Consider the following 16,910-nt stretch of genomic DNA (forward strand, 5'->3'; position numbering starts at 1 on the left):
GACGGTTAAGGAACACAGTGCAAACTCAAACTACTTATTTTAGAGAGAATGAAAGTGAGTCAATAAACATAGACTTCGCTTTCGCACAAATGAACCACAGTAACCAGACAGCACAGTGCATGACACCGTTTAGTAACTTGCCTAGGGTTTAAGGAAGAGAGTCTTAGGAACAATTATTTAAACTACATGGATATTAAAAAATTAAAAGTAACAAAAGAACTATACACTCCATCGGCTAAATTGTTTACCAGACCTTTGCCAGTAGATGCCAGCTATTACCACTCTTCCAGATAACATGATTTATATCTAAAAGAAGAACTGTTCAGTTATTTCATGATTTTTATCATTTGGTCATTGCTTTATTATAAAATTCACAATTTTATTCCTAACCATTTGATTTGTGTTCAGTGATAATAGTATAAATTTTAGAAATATAGCCTAGTAATCATTTTAAAGTGCTATTTTTAGTATTTATACTTCATCTTATTTTGTTCAAAAAAAAATTTCCTAGATTAGTCATTTAAAGATTTCAGAAACCTGAAAGTACTGAGCAAGCACTTTTCCAGTGCTTCCTAAAGAGCCTTCTTCTTAGACATGTTCTTCTTAACTATTGAGCATGTTTATAAGTATCTAGCTATATCATGTCTGTTGTACATTAGTACATTATATTTAAGTTTTATTTATGTAACTATGATAAATTAATGTCTTAAGTTCAATTAATAATTGAATGTGTAAAAACACTTAGCTATTAAGTCACAGTATCTATATAGATATTAGCTGTCTATTATTTCATCAAAGGACTAAAATATGGTTTTCCTTCCGTAGTGAAGTCTCCTACCATACTTAATAACCTGTTAAATTTGCTAAAAGTGGGAGCGTGACTCACACATAAAGTTTTAGGAAAACATCTGTATTACAAAATTAAGCTTGTTTGTTTTGCTGGATCTTGGAGTAAAATATAAAATCCATAAAAAGCAATCTATCAAAACATCTGGTATTTAAATAAATAAATAAATGAGCAAACAAACAAGAAAAGCAAACAGCTAAATAAGACACACATGAATCTTAGTGAAAACAGAGACAATCAATAATTTAAAAAAAAACAATTTATAAATTAACAGATGGCAAATGTCACGGCAGAAATACTTACTTTGGCTTTACTATTTACACATATATAGTATTTAGTAGTTAATAGATAATTTGGTGAAATTCAACAATTTTTTTTTTCAGTAGTATCAGGGAAAACAATCACTAAAACACTGTAACATGGCATAGAAACACACCACGAACTGAACTTTGTCCGATTACCTGGCCGAATGTTGAACAAATGTTTTCTTTTTAACTAGATGTATGTTAAGGACATGAAAACATTCCTATATCTTTAGCATAATATCATTTTGTATGGAAACTTTTACCAGCCTTTCTTTGAACTGCACTTATGCATGAATCCTGATTCTCAGAATAAACATCCTTGAAGGCAAAGTGTCAGTCTCCCTCAAGGACCTAAGCTCAGTTCCCAGGGCAATATTTGGCAAAAGGTGGATACTCCATATCAAGACTTGAATGAATGTGTGAAACTTCTGTTCAATAGATCATTTTCTGGCTTTTGCTGATTGCTTAGTATATTGTTTAAGATGTAAGTGTTTGGCTGTGAAAAACTTCAACCCTAGCAAGTTCTGGCTCCACCAAATAAGCAGTTTATTTTCCTCACTTTAGGTTTCAGCAGTCCAATTCAGAACAGAGATCCCCCAATCCTTCCAGACAGTCAGGTTCCTTCAACTTTATAATCCACCATCTTTAGCGTGTAGGACTTTCCCTCAAGCTTACAAGAGTGCTCTGGCACCATTAGGCATCAAGCTTTTAATTAAGATGGGAGAAGGCTAAAGGCTGATGGAAAAAACAAATGATAACAGGAGCAAGTCAACAGGACCAATTCCTTACTTTATTTAGCTTGGAGCCCCACCTTGTAGCTCCTTACATTTCCTTGACCAGAACTGTGTCTCATGACCTGTTGTATACGCAAGCCAGTCTAGGGTGGTGAATTTTTACCACCAGGGAAAAAATGAAACTGATTGATATGATTTGGCTGTGTCCCAACCCAAATCTCAACTTGAATTGTATTTCCCAGAATTCCCACGTGTTTTGCGAGGGACCCAGGGGGACATAATTGAATCATGGGGGCCTGCCTTTCCCCTGCTATTCTTGTGATAATGAATAAGTCTCACGAGATTTGATGGGTTTATCAGGGGTTTCTGCTTTTGCTTCTTGCTCATTCTGGCAGAGGAGTCAAGTTCTTGGGTGGTTCTGTCTCTGGTTCTCATCTATGGGATGATTTATTTTTATTTTTATTTTTTTGTCCCCATCTCCTTTACAGCTTCTGGATCTCTCCTCTGGGACAAACCTCATTTTGTATTTTTCTCTACGGTCACATTTGAGATGGACCATAAGGAAATGCCTTTCATGGATGCAGAGCAGTTTTCTCTATTCCCTGTTGCATTGAGTTCAGTGTTCCAGCAAATGACCTGGGAATTGAAGCCTTACAATTTTCTTCCTAGCAATTTTCAGTATTTCTTTAGCAATGCACTTTCATCAGAAACATAGTAAATGTACTGCTCATTTACTTCTAGTAACCATAGGTAGAAATGTTGTCTAGGTAATGTCTATTTTTCTTCTCCCTCCACCCCACTAACCTTTGAAGTAAATAATCATTCCATGGAGGGAATTGAAAATGACAGCATCAAATTGGAGAAGTATTATTTTTTATTTCGTTATGGCTGAAATATCCCATTTAAGCAGATAAATCTTGATAGAAAGTGCTAGAGAGAGGCTTTAGATCATAAACCTTTTTTTTTCCCCCGTGAAGGGTGTCTCATCACAGCTGCTTATAACAACTTCTGTTTGGCATGCAGAGGCAATATTTTGAACCATGAAAGTTTACAAACAGATCACACTGAATTTGTATTGTATGCCACTGCGTGAGTGTTCCTCCACAACTTGAGTGTTCAACAAAGTGGTTTTCCTTTCCTTCTCTGCTGGCAAAGTGGCTGTTCCTCATATGATGTTGTTTTCTTTTCTTTCACACAACACTTGGATGAAATAAATAAAATAAATAAGAAGGCAATTCTGATTTACTTCTTTGTTTTACTCCTAATACTGCAGCTCAGTCAGCACGTAGTCTGTGGCTCAATGATCATTGTATGAAAGTTTTTCTGAAATGTTTGAAGAGTTTACATGTGCATCAAAAAGCTCACCAGCACTTGAGACTTTAATAGCAAAGTTAACAAATGCCTAGAGCCTAATCTCTTATTGACCACCCATTCCGTATTTTAAAATCTGTTACTGGGCACAACACAATATAGTTAATTAGTGTAATTAATCTGGATAATTCATTCTGTGGCTGTTAGTAATATATTCAATGCAAAAATATACAATAAAAAGAGTAGCTTCATCATTTAGCTGTTTATTTTCTTTTCTTTGTTTGTTTGTTTATGACCTAATTAAAAGGCTCATGATTCTGAGTCCTCCCCAGCCATATGGAACTGTAAGTACAATTAAACCTCTTTTTCTTCCCAGTCTCAGGTATGTCTTAGCAGTGTGAAAATGGACTAATGCAGACATTAAACTGAGAACAAATTTTCTTCTGAGTATAGGGTCTTCTCGGATTATATAAGGGGTTTAACCCACAAAGTTGACCTTGTGAATATTTTTGTCATAAAAATGTATATAGGTAAGGTACACAGTGTAAAATTTTGATATACATGTACATTGTAAAATGATATCGATAGTTAAGGTCATTAACTAATCCATCTTCGCACATCGTCACAATTATGTGGGTGTGTGTGGTGAGAACAGTTCAGATTTACTCTCTCAGCAAATTTCAAATATACAATACAGTATTATGAACTATAGTCGCAGATATTTTTAAAGCACAGTGGGAGAGAGTCACATGCTAATACTAATGGAGCTGAAAGTAGAATCTGGGGTCCGTGAAGTAACAATGGAGTCACAATGCCTCTGATGTGGCCTGAAGATATTTTCCACATGGTCTTGGATATTAACTTTACATTACTTGCTACTTATGCAAAGTTTTGCAGCCAGCTTGAATTTCTCCCCTGCAAATGGGTTTTCTTTTCTCTCACATTATCAGGTTGTACATTTTCCAAACTGTTATGCTCTGTTTCCCTTTTAAAACTGAATGTTTTTAACAGCACCCAAATCACCTCTTGAATGCTTTGCTGCTTAGAAATTTTTACTGCCAGATACCCTAAATCATCTCTCTCAAGTTCAAAGTTCCACAAATCTCTAGGACATGGGCAAGATGCCACCAGACTCTGCTAAAACATAACAAGAGTCACCTTTGCTCCAGTTCCCAAGAAGCTCCTCATCTCCATTTGAGACCACCTCAGCATGGTCCTTATTGTTCATATCACTATCAGCATTTTTGTCAAAGACATTCAACATGTCTCTATGAAGTTCCAAACTTTCTCACATTTTCCTATTTTCTTCTGAGCCCTCAAAACTGTTCCAACCTCTGCCTGCTACCCAGTACCAAAGTTGCTTTCACATTTTCAGGTATCTTTTTAGCAGTGCCCCACTCCTGGTACCAATTTACTGTATTATTCCATGTTCACACTGATGATAAAGACATACCTGAGACTGTGAAGAAAAAGAGATTTAATTGAACTTATCGTTCCACATAGCTGGGGAGGCCTTAGAATCATGGTGGGAGGTGAAAGGCACTTCTTACATGGAGGTGGCAAGAGAGAATGAGGAGAAGCAAAAGGGGAAACCCCTGACAAACCCATCAGATCTCGTGAGATTGATTCACTATCATGAGAATAGCACAGGAAAGACTAGCCCCCATGATTCAATTCCCTCCTGCCAGGTCCCTCCCACAACACGTGGGAATTCTGGGGGATATAATTCAAGTTGAGATTTGTGCCAACCATATCAATTGCCTTTTGAAATTTATAACAATTTTTTCTTTGAACCTGTGTTGTGTAAGTGAATTCCATGAGAAAATAAAGCATGTGCATGAGTAGAGGGGATTTGATGTGTGGCTGTGTGCACAGAGGCTCAGACCCTAGGCACAGAGGGCAATGAGCAACTTGTAAGCTAAACAGTTGTACTAGCTAGAAAGTTACAGAAAGTATCAAAGAAAACAGTAAAATGCCATTTTATAAACTAACATTTAAAATTAAATTTACACTTACCCCAAAATAATTTCTTTAAAGAGTTTTAGAAAAAAAAGTTATATTAGTGTCATCATCTCTAGGTATGCTAAAATATGTATTTCAAGCTAATTTACCACAACCTTATTCACAATTTTTTACATCCCAGAAAATACACTTAAGAGTTGCAGTACCAATTGCATTAGCATAAAAATTCTTTCCAAAATTAGAAATTATAAAAATTATCTGGGATCTTCCATTTGTCCAAAGAAACTGGCATCACTATCAACTATACTGCTTAAAAATGAAATTGCTAAAAGTATACAATTTTGAAGACAAAATAAATTGATTTGCAGAAATTTAGTCCAAAGAATCATATAGTCAATCAAATATCACATTAACAGAGCATTATTATTATATTGTTATATACAGTTATGAATGAAATAATATTTTTTGTCCTTTGAAATATTATTTTCTGTCATTATATTGTTACTTACATATTACTTTACCCCCATATACAAATTTTAAAGTAACAAAGTATTTTCAGGAAATATTTTATATTTATCTAAACATTTTCCCCTGATTTTTAAACAAGAGTCCCATATTTTTATTTGTATTGGGTAATGCGAATTTTGTAACTGGTTCTAGATATTTGATAAAACTTCTGGTATCATGTCTACATTGCAGCCAGGAAATAGTAAAAATAAAATAGTAAGAAAAAAAAGCCATATGTGATAAATATTTCTGTCTTAAAAAATACCTTCTTGCCCAGATACCTCACCTGGTAGTTCTTACATCTTCTAGGCTGCAATTGCATCACATGCTCTCACAATTTCAATGAAATTTGTAAAGCAGAGCATTTTAAATTGGGTACATTGCTGCTCTGAAAAAAAATCCTTTTTAGATTTCAGTTTAGATGAAAAAGGATGAATAAATATTGAGGCATCCATAGGGTATTTTTCATTTTGTTGATGTTGAGATGATACTTCTAGCTTTGTACTTTATCACAGTCAATATTCCCTTATCTTAATACTTATTTTTTAACACCTCTTCTATTATCCTGAAATAAAGTTCTGAAAGAATTTTATATGTTACACATATAACATAAAAATAAATTGGTATAATGGACAAAATCAACTCTAACCATAATCCTAAGGAGAAATAAGAGTAACTATTATCAAATGATGTGCATTTCTATATGTTTATATTAGAAGTCATAATACATTGGTAAATGATTACCTCTACATAAGGAATTGTACCAAAGCAAAAGTTACACTACCAATTAAAGTTGGTTACCCTCCATAGGCAATTGTATTAGTCCATTTTTACACTGCTATAAAAAAATAACTGAGATTGGGTAATTTATAAAGAAAAGAGGTTTCATTGGCTTGCAGTTCCACATGGCTGGGAAGGCCTCAGGAAACTTATAATCATGGCAGAAGTGGAAGGGGAAATAACACAAATGTTGCATGGTGGCAGGAGAGACAGTGATGGGGGAACTGCCAAACACATTTAAACCATCAGATCTTATGAGAACTCACTCACTATCATGAGAACAGCAGGTGAGAAAATGCCCCTATGAAGCAATTACCTCTACCAAGTCTCTCCATCAACACATGGGGATTACAATTTGAGATGAGATTTCAATTGGGACACAGAACCAAATTATGTCATTCTGACTCCTGTCCCTCTGAAATCTCATGTTCTTCTCACATTTCAAAAGGCAATTATGCCTTCCCAACAGTCCCCCGCAAATCTTAACTCATTCCAGCATTAACTCAAAAGTCCAAGTCCAAAGTCTCATCTGAGACAAGGTATGTCCTTATCACCTATGAGTCTGTAAAATAAAAAAAAAAAAAAAAAAACAAGTTAGTTATTTCTAACATACAATGGAGGTACAGACATTGGGTAAATGTTCTTGTTCCATATATGAGAAATTGACCAAAACAAAGAGGTCACAGGCCCCATGGAAATCTAAAAATTGGCAGGGCATTCATTAAATCTTAAAGCTCCAAACAATCTCCTTTGACTCCATATCTCACATCTAGGGTATGCAGATGCAAGGGGTGAGCTCCCACGGCCTTGTGCAGCTCTACCCTTGTGGCTCTGTGGGGTACAGCCCCAGAGTTACTTTCATGAGCTGGTTTTTTAGATGCACAGTGCAAGCTGTCAGTGGATTTACCATTCTGAGGTATGGAGGATGGTGACCCTCTTCTCACAGTTCCACTGGGCGGTGCCCCAGTGAGGTTTCTGTGGTGGGGCTCCAATACCACATTTCTGCTCTGCATTGCCATTATAGAGGTTCTTCATGAGGGCTCTGCCCCTGCAGCAGACTTCTGCCTGGACCTCCAGATGTTTCTGTATATTCCCTGAAATTTAGGCAGAGGTTCCCAAAGCTCAACCCACAGGCCCACCACCACATGGAATCCACCAAGGCTTGGGACTTGCATTCTCTGAAACAACAGTCTGAACTGTACCTTGGCTCCTTTTAACCACAGGTGGAGCTGGAGCAGCTGGGATATAAGAAGCCATGTCCCAAGGCTGCACAGAGCAACAAAACCCTGGGCCCAGACCACAAAACCATTTTTCCCTCCTAGACCACCAGACCTGTGATGGGAGGGGATACCTTGAAGATCTCTGAAATGCCCTGGTGATATTTTCCCCATTGTTTTGGTGATAAACATTGGGCTCCTTGTTACTTATGCAAATTTCTGAGTAGACTTGAATTTTTCCCCAGAAAATGTATTTTACTTTTCTACCACATGGTCAGGCAGCAAAATCTTCAAACTTTTATGCTCTTCTTCCCTTGTAAACTTAACTCCCAAATTCAGATAATTCCTTTGTGAATACATATAACCATATACTTTTAGAAAAAGCCAGGTCACATCTTGAAGGCTTTGCTGAATAGAAATTTCTTCTGCCAGATACTCTAAACCATCTCTCTCAAGTTCATACTTCCATAGACCTCCAGGGCAGAGTGTCTTTGCTAAAGCATAGAATGAGTGCCCTTTGCTCCAGTTCCCAATAAATTCCTCATCTCCATCTGAGACCACCTCAACCTGGATTTCACTGTCCATATCATTATCAGCATTTTGATCAAAATCATTCAACAAGTCTTTAGGAAGTTCCACACTTTCCCACATCTTCTTGTCTTCTTCTGAGCCTTCCAAACTGTTTGAATCTCTGCCTGTTACCCAGTTCTAAAGTTGCTTTGATATTTTCAGGTTATTTTTAGAGCAGTGCTGCACTCCTGGTACCAATTTTCTTATCAGTACATTTTTATACTGCTCTAAAGAATATCCAAGACTGAGTAACTTATAAAGAAAAGAGGTTTCATTGACTCATAGTTTCTCATGACTGGGATGGCCTCAGAAAACTTACAATTATGGCAGAAGGTGAAGGGGAAATAAGGCACATCTTACACAGTGGCCAGAGAGAGAGAGAGAGAGAGAGAGAGAGAGAGAGAGAGAGAAAGAGAGTGAAGGGTGAACTGCCAAACACTTTTAACCTATCAGATCTCCTTAGAAGTCACTCATTATCATGAGGACAGCATTGGGGGAACCATCCCCATGATCCAATTATCTCCTACCAAGTCCCTCCCTTGACACATGGGGATTACAATTTAAGATGAGATTTGACTGGAGGCACAGAGACAAACCATGTCAGCCACTAAATATGATAAGAGGCATGGCTCTTAGTGTGATTTTCTGAAATTAGAAAATAAAATTTAGTAAAAACTGCAAGAAAATAAATGGTGATTTTTCTCTTGATTTATACTGAGGTCATATTCTTGTGGGGGAAAATTACACATTAAAGATATGCTATTAAAAAGTTAGATTCTAGATTCCTACGAAAACAAATATTTTTTATGATATAGGTATTCTATAAGAATATTAAAATGTCTGCAGTTCTTGAACATGTTCTTCCTTGTGCAGAATATTGAACAATTTTCAAGACGTCTAACATCCCTAGTACCTATTCTCTAAATATCAGTAATGCTTCACAAACTATCTGAGAGCGACAACATCCTGAGAAATGCCCCATAGAACGGTTAAATCTTTTCCCAAATAACCATTGATTGGAATTTGTTTTTCATTTGGAAAACTAACTTTATTTAAAACTGGATTATTCTGTTTTATTATATCTCACTTCCAAAGACTTGCCAGTGCCTACTTCTTCCCAGGTAAAACTTTTGCATAGTGCTACCAAAATATACAGTTCTTCAAATGTACTATGGCATTTCCTTTCTCTGTACTGTCACTCACATGGCATGCTTTGCATAGAAAGTCTTGATTCTATTCCATACATACCTATTCAGTTGTGAAATTAACATCAAAGAATATTTTCCTCCATCTCTTAACTTCTGAGCAGTTTCTTGTGTTAGTAACCACTGTATGTTTCTATCTAAACTCTTCAATGATATGACATTGGCAAAGTTACGTGTTTGAGTATCAATTCCCCAAATTGTAAATTAAGGATATACTAGTATATGCATTCTATGATAACCACATTCCTATGTTTATCATAGTTATTATTATTCAATAAGACAATGCATAATATGTGTTAAGCATTGTACTTGCCTCATAATAATTTTTCAGTAAATGTTTATTATAATTATTATTGGACACAAAATTATTATTTGATCACACTATGTGATCTGTACTGGATTGCAGACAATCTCAACCTAGGTGTCTTTCTATAATAATTATAAGATACTTAAAGAGCTTAACATTTACTACCAGCATTTTCTTCATTATATAGAAACTTGTAGGATCTCTGTAGTTATTTCTTCAAGGAATTAAATAAATGCGTGTATTAATCCTTCACAACATGGCGTGGAGAAAGGTTTGAATGTGAAATTTTGGAGATGCTATGTTCTCTTGAATTAGTTTGTCTGTGATACTATTTTGATGTCCAGAGTTAAAGTTAAAACCTAAATTTATATGTCAACTACTACACTGCCAGCCCAAATATTGAAATTAAGGTATTGTAGATAACCCTTATATGGAAAACTAATCAGGAGTGGAAAATCCTCAGTTTATTGCCTCAGGAAAACGACATTATTCTGTAGGATGTCAGGGGTAGATTTAAAAAAGGAATAATGAAAATAGCTCAGGAAATACAAGTTAAATCAAGTTAAATGGAGTAATCTAACTTTCTTTATTGCAAACATTTTCAGAACTTTAATAAGATACAAGACATTAAAAGTCTCCAGGAGGAAGATATTTTAAATTGGGCATCCTAATAGTTTATCTACTATATTACTAAAAATGCCTTTTCTTTCTTCTTATAAATATTAGAACAGCAAATTTAGGAAGGAGTAATAAAAAGTACCTCAACTGTTGGCACATGTTACTAGAAAGAACACATTGACAGCTGTAAAGGAAATATGTGCAATTTTAAAAGCAAGTTAAAACTGTTGCTACCTAAGTATTGGCTGCAGTCACAAGATAATAGCCACAGTTGTCTGAGGTCACAAGATAATAGCCACCAACAATGCCCACAATCCAAAGGGAAGTGTGATATCATCACACCAGAATGTTCCAAAGCTCATCTAAGAGTTGGTTTGCTAACCTTTAATTACCTCAGGCCTATGAAAGAGCATGGAAAGACTTAGTTAACTAGAAATTACAAGACAAATTTTGGAAAGTCATGTCTTTATGCGGTGAATCCCATCCATCCCTGGAGAGATTAGAGTATATTTTCCCCGCTGCTCAAGCCTTGGGGAAAGACCTTTGTTTATCTTGGAATTTTGATAACAGTGTGCATGGATGTCTGACTCATTTCAACAAAACCAAAGCATGAAAGGCTGTAACTGACTGGCTGCTCTGACAGCATAGTAAAAGCATATCACTGCTTGGTGAAGGCTGCCACTCAACATTCATCAGAGCAAATAATGTTTATGTTGAATCTGACCCACAGTCTCCTCAGCAGGGCCAAATGAGAGAGTAAACACAAAGGAAAGATGCTGGGAGTACTACATTGTATGTGTAAGTTTTGCAGGAGTTTTAGGTGTTTGGACATTGGATCTGCATTCAGCATCATTAAGGTAATGATGGTTTTCAACTAGATTATCAGCAATGATGGGAAGCTCTTATGAGACCTACACATCACATAACAAACTATTACAGAGAAACTTTCAGAATTAACTCATAACCAGAAAGAAGCAATAGATTACTACATTTTAAATACTGGAGCAATAGGAGAAACTCTAACCAGGAAAACAGAACAGAAGCTGACCAATAGACTGCACTTTTCCCAGTGCAGAAACCAGCCTGAAGTATACCCAGCAAAGGAGCAAGAAGAAAGTATAACTTAGGTTCTATATTATATTATTGGAATAAAATAATTTGAGGAGCATAAAATAAATTTAAAAAATTTTATTCCATAAGAATTATCAGAAAAGTTGATGAAGATAGATTCAGATTTCAACCAAGATAGAAGAAAAAAATGTATCATACACAGTGGTTTACACTGGGCAAAGGAAAGAAAATAATGAAGTTAATTTCTATTAATATCCAATGAGTCCCTCTTGTTCAATATACAAATTATATAATCTTTAAAATTTGATAATATTTTACATTCCCACTACTCCACTGTCATCATTTTGCTAATGAAAACACTAAGATGCAATAGGGTTAAGCACTTCCCCAAAGCTTTGTGGCTTTCAGTGATGAGTTAAGTTTAGAAAACAAGTCTCACAGTGCATGGTCCATTGTGACAGTAAAAAGAATTCGCCTTATAAAAGCTTTATGATATGGCAATGTTCCAATGATTATCTTTTATTGGCTCCCATAACATCAGTTCCCAACTACAACCCTGTCAGCTGAAGTCTCACTGCTATTTTCTCTTATTTTTGTTCTCTGCCCCACCTCATATGTTCCTGTAAAAAAAATAAGTTATCCTAAAATTATCTAACATATGGATACCACAACTCTGTTAATGGCAGTTCCCTCTCTTATTCTTTAACTACTTTTAATCAAAAATTTAAACATTTGCAGCACACCAACATGGCACAAGTATACATATGTAACAAACCTGCACGTTATGCACATGTACCCTAGAACTTAAAGTATAATAATAATAAAAAAAAAAACTGGAAAAAAAAAGAGAAAATCAATGTATATACAAGATTTGAAATCCACCTAAGTGTCTATCAAGAAATGAAAGGATTAATAAAATTTGCTACATATACAGAAATAAAAAAAAAAATAAACATTGAGAAGCAAAGCATTAGTCCAAAGAATAGTTTTGTAATTTAATGGACCATTGTAGACATTGAGTGAATCTACCAAGATTGTCTCCATTTATTCACAATTTCATGTTTCAATTAAGCAAAAGACCAGTTGTGATTTTAAAAAAAGATAAAGAGAATTGCATTGAAAACCTCATAGTTAATAAACTATTTAATTTTGAAGGATACATATATTAATGTCTATCCTTAGCCCATGTTGAATATCATTTATGTATTCCATATGGCTTGAGCTACTATTGACTAGTTGAAAAAAAAATGCCATGATCTAGTATTAATTTTACCTAATTAAATATTCAATAATTCTGTCTTTAGAATTTTTCCCTTTATACTTGAAGCACATTTCTGTCATTGTTATTGTCTTGCAGGTTTTCTTTTCCTCACCTTTTTTAAACTCATGCATTTTTACATGTTCTTATTAACCCTTACAAGGCCTACACATATAATGTCATATCACTGCAGGTTTTAGTTGTAAGTTCTGAAACGGACATGTCTTATTCTGGAATTCATTTATTGATATTGAACATTAGCTAATCCACAGAATTTCCAAGTTATCTGGGGAGTCAGTGTTTTGAAAAAAAGCAAAAAAACAGATAAACTATTCCTTAAGAGTAATTTTCAAATAATATCACAGCATAATTGTGGTGAGGCTGCTTCTGCCTCTACTCTTGAACACTAAACAATGTAATTCATACTATCAACACTTCCACCCCTCATATTAGCTGCACCTGCTGGCACTGTGGCCACTGCTATCCTTTATTCACAGCAAATGACTAATGGATGCAGTGACTCTTCTTATAAAGACAAGAACTCTAGAGGTTAACACAAGTTCTAGATTTCCTCTATCACAACTACCTGTATTCTTATGGGTAACTTATTTTACTTTTTTAGGTTTAAGTTTTTATATTTTTGAATTCAAGATCACTTTCTCTACCAAGAAAAACTATAAAAGACAAAATATTAACTATGTGTGTGTACAAGCATGTGTGCGCACACACACACACACATCTGCTTGAAGATATAGGAATGTGAAATACAGGGTTGTATAGAAATTCTTTTTTTTTTTTTTTGAGACGGAGTCTCGCTCTGTCACCCAGGCTGGAGTGCAGTGGCGCGATCTCGGCTCACTGCAAGCTCCGCCTCCCGGGTTTACGCCATTCTCCTGTCTCAGCCTCCCGAGTAGCTGGGACTACAGGCGCCCACCACCTCGCCCGGCTAATTTTTTGTATTTTTTTTAGTAGAGACGGGGTTCCACCGTGTTAGCCAGGATGGTCTCGATGTCCTGACCTCGTGATCCACCCGTCTCGGCCTCCCAAAGTGCTGGGATTACAGGCTTGAGCCACCGCGCCCAGCCGGTTGTATAGAAATTCTTGTCCAAGGTACAGAAGATGGAAAGTTAGAGAGGTGAATACAATAATCAAAGTTGGATTCCTCGAGGGATAATTTCACTATTTTCAGAGATAGAGCGAAACTATTGACAACTTCACATGGTTAGAGAGGCAAATGTAAAAGTTCATGGCTCACTAAATGTGAGGCATTGGTAAATCTTTTGTACGTTTAGTTGGGATTAAGTAATAAACTGAAAGCAATTCATTATTTGAGTATTCTAGAGAAATTCAAATTCTGCAATTAAATTCACGTGAGTCCAGATTGTTGATGTATTGTCTGCAAGTACCAGATTAAAATCCCTTTAAATTTTAAAGATGTCAATAAAGTATATTTTAAAATAAAAAAAATCTATCTCATGCAAAAATACACAAACACAAATCCGTTCTCCCCACCCCACTCCACACCAAACAACAATAAAACAGGTAAGATATGGAGAGATAGGCCAGGCATGGTGGCTCACTCCTGTAATCCCAGCGCTTTGAGAGGTTGAGGTGGGTGGATCACAAGGTCAGAAGATCGAGACCATTCTGGCTAACATGATGAAACCCCATCTCTACTAAAAAAAAAAAAAAAAAATTAGCCAGGCGTGGTGGCAGGAGCCTGTAGTCCCAGCAACTTGGGAGGCTGAGGCAGGAGAAAGGCATGAACCCGGGAGGCAGGGCTTGCAGTGAGCCGAGATTGCGCCACTGCACTCCAGCCTGAACAACTGAGTGAGACTCCGTCTCAGAAAAAAGAAAGAAAGAAAGAAAAAAAGATATGGAAAGATAAAACACGTGAATGATAGACAGAAAAAATACATATCAATGAAGACTCCATATATCAGAATACTACATGTTCCACATACTTAAAATAAATATATGTTTTATGATAAAGGAGATAAAAGTTATGTTTGAAAATTCCACTGGGGAAAAATCTAAGTTCTGGGGAGAAAAATACCAATAAATATTTTAAAAAGAAAGCCCATGACTCCTCTATGAACACTTGTGCTTCAGAAAGAGCTGTTCCTGCAGAGAAAGATGTAAGCTGAAAATCTAAGCAAATATTAACAAAAATACACGAAGATATATAATTGTTTCAAAAGCCAGAGAATATGAAAATGGCTACTAGCAAATTTGTGTGTAAAATCCAGAGCGAGGGCCTATTTTGAAGAGCTCTCTTTTGACCCACTAACCAAAAATGGCAATATTGTATGACTCACCATTGATGTGTGAACAAGCCATTATTTTATTTTATTGTCTTGATGAAAGTCATGGGTCTGTGCTTGCAGATGGATTGCCACATTGCCCTTGGGAACTATCCATGGTACCAGGTAGTGTATTTCCTTAGGAGATGGGTCTTGAAGCAGTTCTACCTGTGAACTCAAGAAGTCCATTTCTTTCCACTATGAGATATGACAAGACTTACGTCAGCTCCAAAGACTCAATGTATTTGCTTCAAATGACTTTCAGGATGTCACAATCAGGATGATGCCTACTTCAACCTGAATCATGACTATTATTCTTAACTAATAATAGTCTAATGACCCTGCTTTCTTTAATCACAGAGTGCTGCTTGGCATATTCTTTAAGAGAAACTGGCTTGGTCATTAACTTTGATTATGAGGCTAATCTTCTAGAACTTGATACATGCACATAGAAACTTACTTTGAAGCTTCAATTCTGAGTTTCAAAGTTATGCATGCATATGCACATATGCATACACACATTCATGATACATAACAATAACTTAAAGCTGATGTTTCTGTCAGCCTACCTTCCTGCTTTAGTTCATATAAATGGCAGTTAATTATTTAAGTGTGTTATTTTAAATAAATGATCCTATTCTTTCATTATAAAAAGCTATATTGCATAGCATGAATGAGTGTACTCAAAAACTCAACTTATTTTAATTTTAAGTACACTTAAAATAGTCTATTATTTCTGGTGTAAATAGGACCTTTTAAATTAACAAGTAGTTTTTAGACTTGCTATACAAAACCTCAGGTTATGTGTCTGTTTGTTTCCAAGTAAGAAATAAATTATCTTAAAGATAAAATGTCCTCATATAGATACACAAAATCAGTGGTTGCCAGAAATCTGAATTAAAAGCCATAAATAGCAAAGAGCCAAAAACAGCATATGATCCTTTAATCACCTCATTGTTAGTGTTTACAAGAAAGAACATTGCAAACCTATTATTTAAGTTTGTATTTCCCTTACCACAACTTACTACCAAATAATCACTGAATGCTTTGCTCAGAATAGTTTCCCGCATATGTTCTTATTATTCTGCTACTTCCTAGTTTGATGGAAATTTACATTCTGCCATCTGTGCAAAGACACAATCCCTGCATTACCACAGCTCTATGACCAAGTTGTCAAATAATTAGTTTGCCAACTGCTAAGTCATATAAGGGAACAAAAATCTAAGAGCTTTATTCAGTAAAAGAAAATAATAAGGATTATAAGAAGTTCCAAAGCTATTATATGTAGGTAATGAAAATAATTTTTGTTAGGTGTGTGCTTTACACCTACACAATTATTGGACAAAAGATTTTATAAGAAAATGACATTGTAGGTATTAAATCATTAAGATACATAAAAAGATGTGGGTCCTAGAGCATTATTCAATAAGGCAATAAAAAGAAGGACTGTAAAATCATTCCAAATATTTGATATGTTTAAGCTTAGAATATAATGTCTTAGGTGTTTTATATCAACATTCCTGTTAACATTCCCCAATTAGCAACTTAACCATCCAAAAGAACATTCAAAGTATTAATGTTAACTTATTTATCAATCAAAGTTAACATATTATATTTTGCTTGAGAATATTTTCAAGCCCAATATGATATGATTATATTTTTTCTACCTTACTGGACATGTGCTGATCTTATTAAAAGTTTAGTTGAAATGACAGATAAAATTAAAATCTATGGATATAATATATTAAAGCCATTAACTTTCTAACCATATTCTATGAATAAAAACATATTTACTTAAATTAATGTTTCCTTTTTATCTTTAGGCAAAAAAGTATTTTGAGGGAAAAATACCCAAATATAAGCAAATTCAAGAGTTTGATTTTGCCTTAAAAAGTGATGATTTTGCTATTGTGAC

The sequence above is a fragment of the Rhinopithecus roxellana genome, chromosome 11, assembly GCF_007565055.1.
Source record: "Rhinopithecus roxellana isolate Shanxi Qingling chromosome 11, ASM756505v1, whole genome shotgun sequence".
NCBI classification, from domain to species: Eukaryota; Metazoa; Chordata; class Mammalia; order Primates; family Cercopithecidae; genus Rhinopithecus; species Rhinopithecus roxellana.